Below are 12,667 nucleotides of genomic sequence, written 5' to 3'. Positions count from 1 at the left end.
ATGTTAAAGCTCTTACCCTCCATGTGACTATATTTGGAAACAAGTTTTTTAATGGAGGTCATTAAGGTTCAATGGGGTTGTAAGGGTGGGGCCCTGATCCATTAGGATTAGTGTCCTTATAAAAAGAGATGCTTGAAAAAAAAAAAAGAGATGCTTGAGACTGCTCACTCTTTTTACCATCTGAAAATACTGTAGAAATGTGGCCACTTACAAGCTAGGAAGACAGTCCTCACCAGGAATCAAATCAACTGTGATCTTGGATTTTCAGCCTCCAGAACTGTTAAGAAAAAAATGTCTGCTATAGAAGTCACCCAATCTACAACATTTTTGTCCTGGCAGTCCTAGCAGACAGTTGTGCCATCCCCTACAATCACAGCATAGATGTGTCCATAATGGTATCCCTCTGTTTCTGAACCCCATACCCTGTTTTTACCTCTATTCTATGATATTAACAGTTTCTAACCTACATTAACAGTTTCTAACCTGTATTAAAGAAATGTGGGTGCATGTCCTCTCTCCTAATAGAAGGTGAATTCACCTCAGGGTGACCAGTCTACAGCACAGAAGTCAACCTCTTTAGCATATGCTTAGTAAGTGAATATTGAATACATCAAGAGTTCATTAATACATGTTACTCCCAAAGGTTAATATTTGTTTGCTTTTCATAAATAGCGCCTCATTTGTCCTAAACTTTCTAACTGTACGTAGAGTAATACATCAGGTGTGTATCATTTGTGCAAATATCTGTCTCCATCCATGGGGACTAAGTGTAGAGATGTATCTGCCATACTCTGAGAAGCATCTGGAACTTCATTTAGATCCATTTAAGACTGTGGAAAGAGCATCATAATGATTTGGTACACTTGCCTGGAGGCTGGAGAAATTTTATTTGCTGGAATTTCTAATTGGTTGTGGAGGAACAAGGGCCTGGCAAAGAAGAGAATACTTTCTGGGGAAACTAGTTTCAGCCATAAAGTTGAATGCTGAGTCAATGGTTTTGAAAGTCTTTCCAGTGGCAGAAGTTGATGCCTATAAGGATTTCAAAAGTCACACAGGTGAAGCAAGACTATCTGACTCTTCAGAAACATCTCCTGGATCCGTAAAGCCTTAGCTCAAGTTATTTTTATTTTTTGAATGAGGATTCGTTTAGGGGCAGAATTTTTGGCTCAGTTTGGAGCATGTAAAAACCAAGAGAACAGGTGAAATCCCAGAGAAGAAACAGCAGAAAGCAGTAGGAAGAAAGGCCAGAATTCTCAGATTTATCTGCCAGAGTCTGGACTCATCCAAGTCACGGGACTGAGTATTTGAGCCAAGTCTACCTGAACCCAGAGAAGTAAGATGATCCCGGATGACATCTGGTGTGTACATTCAAAGAGCTTAGCAAAGAGGTCTGGGCCCCCGCTTTGAACCAGGCCCCTGGCTGAGTGCTGACAATTCAGAGATAAGAACAATCCCTACCCTGACTGTGATGATGCTTTGCAGACAGATCAGGCAGATGGTGTTATTGCATAGAGACTCACGACCAAGCATCTGAATGTGAAACAAGCATTTGCATTTGTAACCACAGTCTGGGAGGGAAAGTGGGTCAGAGATCTAGAGGAAGAGCCCAGAGTAGGAGGACAGGACTGTCTCCACCGCCTTCACAAGCAGCTGCATGTGTGCTGAGAACAGCGTCACTAGGTCTATTTTAAAGACAATCTAACCAAGGCCCAGGGCAAAGAAGTGACTTGCCCAAGGCCACACTCCCTGATGGTAGCAGTATGGGGATCAGAAGTCACATCTTTGATTGTCAGCATGTAGGATCTGGGCAGGGACGGGCAGATGAGGCAGAGAATGGACTGCTGTACCAGTGTTACCACTAGGTAACTCCTTTATCAATCCTGAGATCACATGAAAATGAGAGATGAAGGAAGTAGCTGCAGAATGTCTGTTAGATGTCTCAGGAGGTCCATTCATCACCTGTGTATTGAGTGACTCAGCACAAACACATGGACACATAAATACAGCCCTATCACCATCCTGTTGCCAATGTGGCTTATTTCTTTCCCGTTTCTTTAACTTTCCCCCTCATGCCTCCCGCCTCACATTATGCCTTCCACATTTCCTTCATCTTCATGTGCATTCATTCGCTCAGTTCAAATAGTCACTTGATTGACATGCATTTACTAGGCACCAGTTGTGTGCCAAGCACTATGCTAGACTCTGAGGATTCAAGAATGAAGGAAAGAAGACACAAACCAACAACACAAAAGCCCATGAAGATTCCACACCTCATACAGCTTATATATTCTAATGGGAGGAGACCCACAATAAACACAGAAGAAGGGAAAAGGTATGAGGAAAAGTAAAGCAGAACAGGAGGGTGATAAGCAGGAGTGGCAGGGGTCTGGTGTGCAATTTTAATAGGGTGGTCTGTGGATAGACATGCACATGCATAGCACTGTTCTGCAAAAACTGGATAATGCAATACACACTTGATCTACTTCTTTCTTTTTCCAATAAATAATACATCATGGAAATCCCTGCCAAGTCCATCCCTTTCGTTCTTATTCCTTTCAATGGCTGTGTAAGACTCTGATGTGTGAGTGTATCAGACATCAGCCTCTCGGTGTTGATGGACATCCTTGCACTATCTCATTTAATTCTTACAAAAGTCCAGGTGATGAATGAGAAACCAGTGGGACTTTAGTAGTGAATGTTAGCATTTTCTCATTAGTCGGTGCTTTTAAGGCAGCCATACTGTGGACAAGGCTCACATTAGTAGGAAAAGGAGTCTCTTTGCCTTTTGCTTCCCTTAATGTGTTCCTACCCACTTTCCACCATATAAGTTTGAGGCTTGCTTTGTTCTTTGCTTCTTAGTGGAGCTCCTGAATAGACTAGAAACAGTAAAAATCTAAAATTGAGTAAGACAACATCAGAAAATATCTTAGAAGTTAGCTGGTCCAGTTCCCTCAATTCTTAAGTGGGCATACCAAGGACCTATAAATAAGAAAGGATTCCAGAAGGTCACACAGGCAGTTTGTAACAAAACCCCAAGAATTCCCTGTAGTCTCTTGAATTCAGTCTTACTGCTCTGCCCTCTATACCCTTGATACTCAATGTATGGTTCACAGATCATCCATACCCAAGTCAGCTGGGAGTTTCTAAGAAACTTAGAATCTCTGTCTTTATCCCTGGGCTGGGAAGATCACCTGGAAAAGGAAACAGCAACCCACTCCAGTATTGTTGCCTGAAATACCCCATGGAAATAGCAGCCTGGTGGGCTACAGTCCAAAGTGTCACAAAGAGTTGGACACAACTAAGTGACTAAGCATGCATGCATATCCTCGTCAGAAATCTACTGATCAGACAAGATGCCCAGTTGATATATATATAAACATTACAGTAGGAGGAAGACTCTTCCCAGACTGAAGAGGAAAGCCGGGGACACAGGCTTAGCTGGGAGATGGACCAGGAGAGACAGAGAGAGAGAGAGCGAGAGAGAGTGTGTGTATGTGTGTGTACGCACAGGTGTGGAGCACAGATGCACAGATGGCGGAATCTCAATCTAGTATTATCTGAGAAGATGAAGAGATGCAATAACAATAACTAGCTTTGTTTATTCCCCTTGTTTCTCAAGCAAAATTTCTAATACCAAGAGGTAATAGACTCTCATCTCTGGGATGAGATTTAAACATAGGCATGAGATCAGGCACACCTGTGCGTGCTCTTAACTAAATCACAGATCCAAGGAAAGAAAGAAGAAAAAGGAGAGAGATGGTGGCTGGGGGAGTAAGGAGGGAAAGAAGGAAGGGAGGGAGGGAGGAAGGAATGGAGAGAGGAAGAAAAAGAAGGAAAGATGAATGAATGAAGAAAGGAACGATTTACATTTCTGCTTAATAAAGCTGTATTTCACACTTTTTCTCTCGGAGTATTAGCATGGGCAAGGAGTCGTAATAAAAGGCAGAGTGGGAAGCAGGAGCTCTATATTTCAGAATAAATGTAGCACATTTCCTGAAGAAAGTGAGTTCCAAGTTTCCTCAGAAGGGAGACACTCCATTGTTGGGAAGCAAAAGCGAGCACATTCTTCTACTTTTTCAAATGGCCTGTCACTTCCCTCTCAGCATTAAACATTTCCAGGGAGATTTTTCACCTGAAGATAAAAACCTTTGTTCCCTCTACATGAAACAACTTACTTGTTCTTCATGATCTATGATTTGCAGCAAAGTATGACTCCTAATAACATCTCCATTAACCCTTAGCTTCTGAACTAAAAACATCTAGTCAAATCCAATCTTAAGGAAAGTTATTTTTAGCAAGTAGTACTAAATTATAACTCTCGTATTTTCAAGCATTCCTTTTGGGTTTCTGTATAAATGTATGCTGAAAAACTGTTAGGGAAAAAGAAAAAGAAAAAAAACTAAAACAAAGGGGAAAACAAGCAACAAAATTTTAAATATATATGTGTATATGTATATAACATATATACATATATGTGTATATGTATAAATATATGTATACATGTACATGTATTTATGTATATATGTATAAATATATAAATAAATATATATGTAAAAATATATATATATATATATATATATACACACATAGGATTTACTTTGTGTCAGCTATGTTAGGTTTAATCCAAACAATAATTTTTCAAAGAAGATCTCATTCTGATTTTGGAGATGAAGAATTAATGCTAGAAGAGGTCATTTAACCTGTCATATGGCAATAAACAAGAAATAGAATAAAAAGTTATCTCTACACAGAGCTCACGATCTCCCCACCACTCGTCGCTGCTGGTGAAAAGTGAAGTACGTTGGAAGCAGCCCATTTTCAAGCTGGTCCTGGGCACCTGACTTGCAACAGCAACTGTGGAAAACAATAAAGGAAATGAAATCCCCTTGGGAGGGAGCAGATGATAAGGCCAGGGAACATGGGCGGTTTCCTGGATGGGCCCCTTGGGGTTCTGGGAAACCATGACCACAAGTCAGAGGGCCTGCCCAGCATTGTGTAACTTCAGTTCAGCAAAAGAAAGCTCCACTCTCCCTAGCAGGGCTCCAGCAGGCCTCTCACAACACACCACTCTGCTGGACCTCATTTATGGAGCTCAAGTTGCCTGGGAGAAATGAACTTGGAGATTCAGGCTGGCTGGAGGGGGCCATGGTCAGTAGGTTTTGAACAAAGCCATCCTATTTCCTCCCTTTAGTATCAGTTTGTACTAGACAAAATGCTCATTTTTCCAGAGATGATTCTCTGGTCTGAGCTGGCCATTTGGAAAAGCCCTCTCAGACAGCAACTGTAAATCACACAGCAACCTCTCTCTACAAGCCCCTCGGCAGCCAAGGTGCAAAGAGTGATTTATCAGGCAGCTTCCAACACAGTGTAACCGTCCAAGGCAGGCCAAAGATGCCCAAAGGCTTTAAAAGCGGAGCCAGGATTCCCCAGAGAGGGAAAGGAGAGACACTTCTTTGAAAAGGGGACCCAACCAACTCCTGGAACAACTGGGTCTCCAGGGAGCTGGGGGTTGGGGCCATCTATCAGCACCCCTCTTGTCTCTGTATTCAGGAATCGAAATCATAAGAGAGCTCCAATCAGGAGACAAGCAGCCTTCCTACCTCTCCCCTCCCTGACCTCCCCACCCCCTCTCCACATGCTTCCTTAGACAGGAAACTTTAAATTGCTGGGATGGGCCACCCTAATTGCTACTCTTTTAATAACTCGGTTCACCCCTTGAAGTCTCTGTAAACATCTTGGAAGTAGCTTAGTGTGGCAGGGAAGGGCATATGACTCACACGGGGTCCTGCAGGGGAGTGGCTTCTGAAGAAGCAGAGAAGGATTAATCCACGCCCCCTTCTCCTCAGCCCTCTTCTCCACAATCCTGCGAGAGTTCCTGCAATTGAGAGTGGCAGGTGTCCACCTGGTTTCTGGTACAGCCTCCTCCTAGAACACTGACCATCGGGATGCACTAACAGAGAGCTGTGAAAGCAGCCAACCTTCCACTTTTTTTCCTTCACATCACCATCCTGGAAAGGATCTATAGAATTTACTGGCTTTGTAAATAAGAACTGCTGAGCGAACCCAGAAAAGTAGAAAGACATGCCCAGGATGACTCAGCAAGGGAGTGTCAAAGCAAAGACCCCTGTACCCACCTCCTGTTCCAGACAACCCTGGGCTTTCACTTAACAGTCATCAGGTTTGAGATCTGGGACTTTTGGAGCCAGACTTTCTCTGCAACGTTATAGAGGAATTTTTTTTTTTTAACATCTTTCTTAACATCTCCATATGGAGTAAGCAAGTGGAAAGAATTATTTGAAAACCAATGAAACAAAAGGGTATTGGGAAATACACATAACTTCATCTGGAAACATCTACGTCTTTCAACTTCTGTACTTTTGGTCCAATCGCTTTATTTTATGATGGTTTGGGAAGTCAGATCCCTGTGGTTTGCCAGATTCAAGGGTGAGTGAGAGTGTCTAAGAGGTATTTGCTGGTTGGTGGCAGAAATGAGAAATGGCCTATTTCCCCTGTCATCAGGAAACAAACTGAGTATCATTCTCCAGGAGGGGACTGGGCTGGGGCAAGGCAGGCCATCTCAGTAGCAAAATGAGCAGCTTGCAGGCATAAAGTTCTTTCTCAACACTGTGAGAGGCACAAGGCAAGAAGCAGAAACACGTGGCCATTCCCGAGTACAGGAACGGAGTCCAATAGCAGTTGTAGATCAGATCACAGAGTCAGGTGGAATAGACGTTGGAATGAAAGCACACCTGAAGCCAAAAAAGGACTGCCTGTCAGTCTGTCCTGGGCACCCCTGGGTGCCCACAGTCTTCTTTCAAGACTGACCTCTTTCAAGTCAGTCTTATGCTGGAGCTGTCTAATTTGTCAGTGGCAGAAGGGGATTAGCTCAAGAAAGTAGCTTTTCAGTGAAGCAGTGTGTTATGAGGCAAGAGATGTATTGCAAATAAGGCGTGGTTAGCATTGTTTTAATATAGAGGATGATTCTTGGAAATTTTTCAACTCCAAGGTGTTTGAGCACCAATCATTCTGTGACTTCAGCTACAACTGGATTCTAAGGAAAGGGGATGAAGGACTAGGAAACCTAAGTGGGATGGGAAGAGGGGTTGAGGAAGCTGAGCTGGTCACAACCCTCAGCCCCAGCGGAGCTTCAGGGGAAGTCTGCTCAACCAAAGATGTGGCTTGAAGCGATGTCAGTACCAGGTGGGTGGAGTGGGTGATGGTGAGAGGTGCCAAATCTAGAACATAGACCATGGAAACGGTTAGTGGGGCCTGGAGGGTAAAGACAACCTAGTGTTTAGGTAGTGATTCAGGCTTTGGACGCTGCAGGTAGACAAGCCTGGCTTTGAATTCTGCCCATATCCATTTATGATGCTGGTGATCTCCAGCCAGTTATTTAAACTCTCTAAGTCATGATGCTCTTATCTGGAAAAAAATCATCTTTTCTGTCTCAGAGCGTTGGTTTGAAGACTGGTCATGGGGATGTTGGGGATGGAGATATTAGTGATAAATAGAAGGAGGAGGAAGAAGAGGAGGAAGGAGGACGGTGATGGTGATGTATGTGTTTGAAGCTACATGACACTAAGGTGCATCCTTGGCATGGAAATGGTACATGGAAAATCAGCCAGTCTCGTTTCAGCAGGTCCCACCCCACCCCCATCCCCAGAGTAGAAGACTGCTAAAGTCCTCTCCATCATAGCTCTGAATTGGCTCAGAAACCCAATCCAGTAAAGAATGAGTCCAGCTGGAAGAATCTGGGACAAGGTAGGGGTTGACCATGTTTATCATGTAGATATTTTACTAATGAAAGAGCACAATCAAGTGTGATCAGCCATCATAAACATTCAGGACCTCTATGCAACTACGTAGTGTTATAAGAGCACACTGACAACATGCAAGCCCTACTGCAAGTGTGCAATGCTAACCTTTTAAGGAGGGTGAACTCAAATATGTTATGCTGATTTCCTCTTCTAAAATATTGTGTCTATGGTGTAAACCTTTGTTTGACAGTTGTCAAGGGAGGTAATGGAAGAATACATGTTCTTTGAAAGGAAAATCCAAACTCTGAACAGAGTAGTGTTAATTCCTTAGTAGGAAACGTAGCATCGAGGTTAATTATGCTCTGATGATGTAAAATCCATCCTGTATTTCTTAAATGCTGTCATGGTTTTGATCGAGGGCATAGAGGGGAAAGAGTTACATTACCAAAATGAAGTAAGATCTCGCTTTCATCTGTACCTGGGAGGGTTCCTGGCACACAGTGGAGAGTGAAGAGACAAAAGGAAAAGAAGTAGGAGGAAGACAGACTAGTGTTTCAGCACTGACCTACCAGCTTACTAGATGCATCAGTATAAGCCAAGTGATTAACCTCTCTGAATCTTGTTGTTCATTTTAAAAATAAGACAACAAAACTTCATAAGAAAATTGTAAGATGTGAGTTAATTTCCTTTAAATGGCTACAACACCTACATTGAGCTTGGTAAATTACACATATTCAGCAAGTGGCTAATCACTCATTGTGAAATTTTTGAGTGAACTAGATGTATTTTCTAAATAATTAAAGCTGACCCTTTTAAGCTCCCCAAAAAGGTGTTCATGACAATTTTAATTCAATGTAAACAAGTCTCTAAGTGCTATTATATATTTTTCTATCTTCTTAATGTAACTTCTCTTATGGTACAAAATCATTTTAGAAAATAATAAATACTCACTGAGGGACTCTATAAAATGTCAGATTTTGTACACTTTTAATGTTTGGTAACCCCATAATTTCTTCAGTTGCCACATTCCATTTCTGTATCCACACAAAAGTGTCTTATCTAATAAAAAGAGAGGAGGCATAATGATGTAGTGGAAAATTGAACCAGGAGTGGGACTTCTAGTGCCAACAGTTCTAATGGACAGCTGTGTCACTGGGGGCTGGTCACTTTACCACCCTGAATTTCACTATTCTTATCTAAAAAAAAAATTTGTTTTAACTTAATTTTTTTTTTTTTTTAAAGAAACGTCTATAAGAGTCCTTTTTCTTCTTCTATTCTGCTTTGTTTAAGTGAGCCATTTTTCTCTCTGAAAGTATTTTACTGGCCACTCTGAGGAGTTCAGAGCCTGTAACTGAGCAGTTATAGGAAGTGCAGTTGTAGACATGTGCTGTGGGTCTTTCTAGAGAAAAAGGAGGCACATAGTAGTTTGCTTGTTTGGTTATCAAAGAGGTCTACCAGCTGGTTTCATATTAAATAACCGAGTCCTTTCCATTTAATCTGTAGTCTACAAGATCCCTTCCATGCAAAATCACCAGAGAGGCTTTTTATCAACATCTTCTTCTATGGGAAATGAACTGAGGCACTTGCCTTAAACACTAAATCTCGGTATGAAGATTTGAACAGAAAGCAAGAAGGACAGTTGGAATAAAAGCGAAACAAAAAAGGATAAGAGAAACAAGGAAATTCAGAGAGAAAGACAAAGTGGCAGAAAAATAGAGACAGAAAGACAGAAAAGAGAAAGATGAAAAAAGAAGAGAGAGAGAGGAAGGGAAGGAAGGAGAGACAGAGTCAAGAAAGAAAAAAGAGAAGGAGAGAAAGAAAATACGAAGAGATCCAAAGTACAAACTGAAAGAGACCTTGACTATTTTCACATTAAGCCCGTCTTTTTTCCCATAATCACAGTTACTTCACATCCTCCCCAAATTGGCATGTTTCTCTTGGGAAGATAAACCTTCCTTGGCAAGCTCACCACATGCGAGCCGAAGCAGGAAGCCCGAGTCATCATGGTATTATGCAATCCTGTGTCCGGCCAATAATTGCCTCTGACATGCTAGCCTCCCGCATTCCTGAGATTCATCTAGAACAGCCAGAAGATTAGATTAGTGTATATTTTCAGCTAGCCGCCATCACTCTTAGCTGTTGTGTCTCCTTCTGTCAGCTGAGGCACTCCTGTTTGTCACTGCCCTGTCAGAGAAGTCTGTCCCTCGGTCTCTCTGTGGAAAGAAGGAGAGAGAGAACTTCAGAGAAACTCTGTTTTATCCCAAGCCCCTACTACCAAAAAAGGTTGAGTAGTAGAACTGCATGACCACATAGCAACCAAGAACAATGAGAAAAATTCAGGTGAACAAGTCATTCTTCCACCTTAGAGATACCCATGCAGTATTATGTCATACAAAGAACACAAGTGGATGTTTCGGAAAATGGAGATCTAGCTTTGTGCCTGCCACCTATTAACTGTGTGATTAGACATGTTCATTCACTTTTCTAAATCTTGGTCTCCAGATTTTAAAATGAAGCACACTAATAACCTCATTGGGTCATGGTAAGAATTAAATGAGATTCTGGGTATAAAAACGCTTGGACTATATTTGCCTGGCAATAAATGTCAGTATCCTAAGTCTTTGTCAAGTGTTGTTTCACTGTATGGGTGACAACTTCTGTGTGCCCAGAGCAATGGCCACAGGGCTTAGCACAGTGTGCTGTCATTGTGTGTAACTGTGTCAGCTCCTCCGAGACAGCAACCTCCCAGAGCCCATCAGAGGGCATCGCACCCAGGCAGTCAGTGCATTTGTGCTGAATGTTGAAGGGAGGAAAGGAAAAGGGAGGAAGGAAGGATGAAACCGGAAGAAGGAACAGAAGACAAGGAGAGGGGGAGGGAGAGGAGTTCACGATTTAACTCCCAAGCTAGGGGTGGAGTACGCATCTTAATCCGCAGCAGTCAATTTTCCCCTGGTCCAGATGACCCATTACTCTAAACAGAGCTAAATCTGCCACTCTGTTTCTGCCTCTGTGCTTTTTTTTATTCATGTGGTCCTCATTCCTGGACTATTCTCCATCCTCACCGTTAGCTCTTCAAAATCTCCTCATCTTTCACCATTTTTACTTCTTCCTTCTTTGGGGGAACATTTCTTGATTACTCTAGACCACACAGCAACTAATGTAAGGATTCCACTACTCTACCTGTTTCATGGCCAAGTCACCTCTGCCAGGATGCTATTCTGTGAGTCCCATGGCTAGAATTCCTAGATGAACTCTCTGGCATGACCTGTACTCTTCAGTCTTGTGAACAGTGGTCATGGTTTACCAGGAATTCGAGGAATGGGGGGCCTCCGATAGTATCAAGTGCTGCAGATGTTTCAGTTCAGTTCAGCTCAATCGCTCAGTCGTATCCGACTCTTTGCAACTCCATGGACTGCAGCACACCAGGCTTCCCTGTCCTTCACAATCTCCCCGAGTTTGCTCAAACTCATGTCCATTGAGTCGGTGATGCCATCCAACCAATTCATCCTCTGTCATTCCCTTCTCCTCCTGCCCTCAATCTTTCCCAGCATCAGGGTCTTTTCCAAGGAGTCAGTTCTTCACATCAGGTGGCCAAAGGATTGGAGTTTCAACTTCAGCATCAGTCCTTCCAATGAATATTCAGGACTGATTTCCTTTAGGATGGACTGGTTGGATCACCTTGCCATCCAAGGGACCCTCAAAAGTCTTCTCCAACACCACAGATGTTTACCCGTGAGAAATAAACTTTCCTACCAATATAATGAACCGTGAACACCTGCACCAAGACAGTGTTGAAGGAAGTGCTTCCATAAAGATGGACAATTTCAAATGTTCCTTGACCTCAGACTTGGTTGCCAGCACAGTCCCACCTCAGCACCAGCCTTAGGAAATAGCATTTCTACCGCAGCCCTGTATGTCTCCAGCCAGGGCTGCTGCAACAAAGCACTGCAAAACCAGGTCGGGGTAAAACAACATAAATTCAGTTCTTGAGGCTAAAGTCTGAAATCAGGGTGTTGATGGGGCCGTGTTCTCTCTATGGGGAGAACCTAAAGGAAAACTCTATAGGGAAACCCTTCCTCTTCTTATATTACAGTGGTTTTCTGGAAATCTCTGGCATTCCTTGGCTCCTGGATGCATCATTCCAATCTTCTGTCTTTGTGAGGTGTCTGCCTGTGTCTCTGTTATCTCCACATGAGTGTTTTCTGATAAGGACACCAGCCCATCCTTAGATAGGATTAGACTAGGAGCCCATTCTACCCCAGTGTGACTTGATGTTAACAAATTATGTACATCACAACCTGATTCCCAAATAAAGTCACATTCTGAGATATTAGGAGTTGAGACTTCAACATATCTATTTGGGGGACACAATTCAACAGGTTAGACATCGCATTCATCGTACAACAAAATCAAGAAAGCCCGAAAGTGGGGAAATAAACAAGGAGCAAGGAGAGAGGGAGAGGGGGCAGGCAAAGTCAGTGGGACCAAGAAATTGCTGAGAGTGATTTTCAGGTCTCATCGTCATTGTTTTCCAGCTGAGTGGAGAGTCCTGGTTCAGAAGTGCAGAGTGAGGAAGGTACCCAGGGTGAAGTGCCTTTTAATAGCCACATGTCTGTTGAGGGCCCTCTTTGAGCAACCCTCTGATGATGGCAATATAAGGTGGGTATGACCAACACCTGCAAGCCCCCCAGAGAGGGTGAGGGGAACACAGTGAAAAGAGAGCTGTTAATGAACTCTTTTGAGCTCTGAGGGTGGTGAAGTGAATGTCGCTCAGTCATGTCCAACTCTTTGTGACTCCATGGACTAAACAGTCCATGGAGATCAAACCCATGTCTCCTGCATTGCAGGTGGATTCTTTACCAGCTGAGCCACAAGGGAAGCCCAAGAATACTCGAGTGGGTAGCCTATCC

The 12,667-nt window shown here is 42.9% G+C and overlaps 1 long non-coding RNA gene across 1 annotated transcript in view; it reads left to right on the top strand.

Moving 5' to 3' along the window:
• LOC145547125 (uncharacterized) overlaps positions 1-10,374 on the top strand; it is a 40,864-nt gene extending 30,490 nt beyond the window's left edge. Inside the window, exon 3 of the long non-coding RNA XR_014083548.1 lies at positions 9,261-10,374. This is a non-coding gene — a long non-coding RNA (uncharacterized LOC145547125). The remainder of the gene's footprint in view (positions 1-9,260) is intronic.
• The last annotated feature ends 2,293 nt before the right edge of the window (positions 10,375-12,667 follow it).

This window comes from Giraffa tippelskirchi, chromosome 4 (genome assembly GCF_054371585.1).
Source record: "Giraffa tippelskirchi isolate mGirTip1 chromosome 4, T2T-mGirTip1v1.2.pri, whole genome shotgun sequence".
Lineage (NCBI taxonomy): Eukaryota > Metazoa > Chordata > Mammalia > Artiodactyla > Giraffidae > Giraffa > Giraffa tippelskirchi.
Note: the sequence above shows the minus strand (reverse complement) of the source record. Positions and strands in the feature narration are given on the sequence as shown.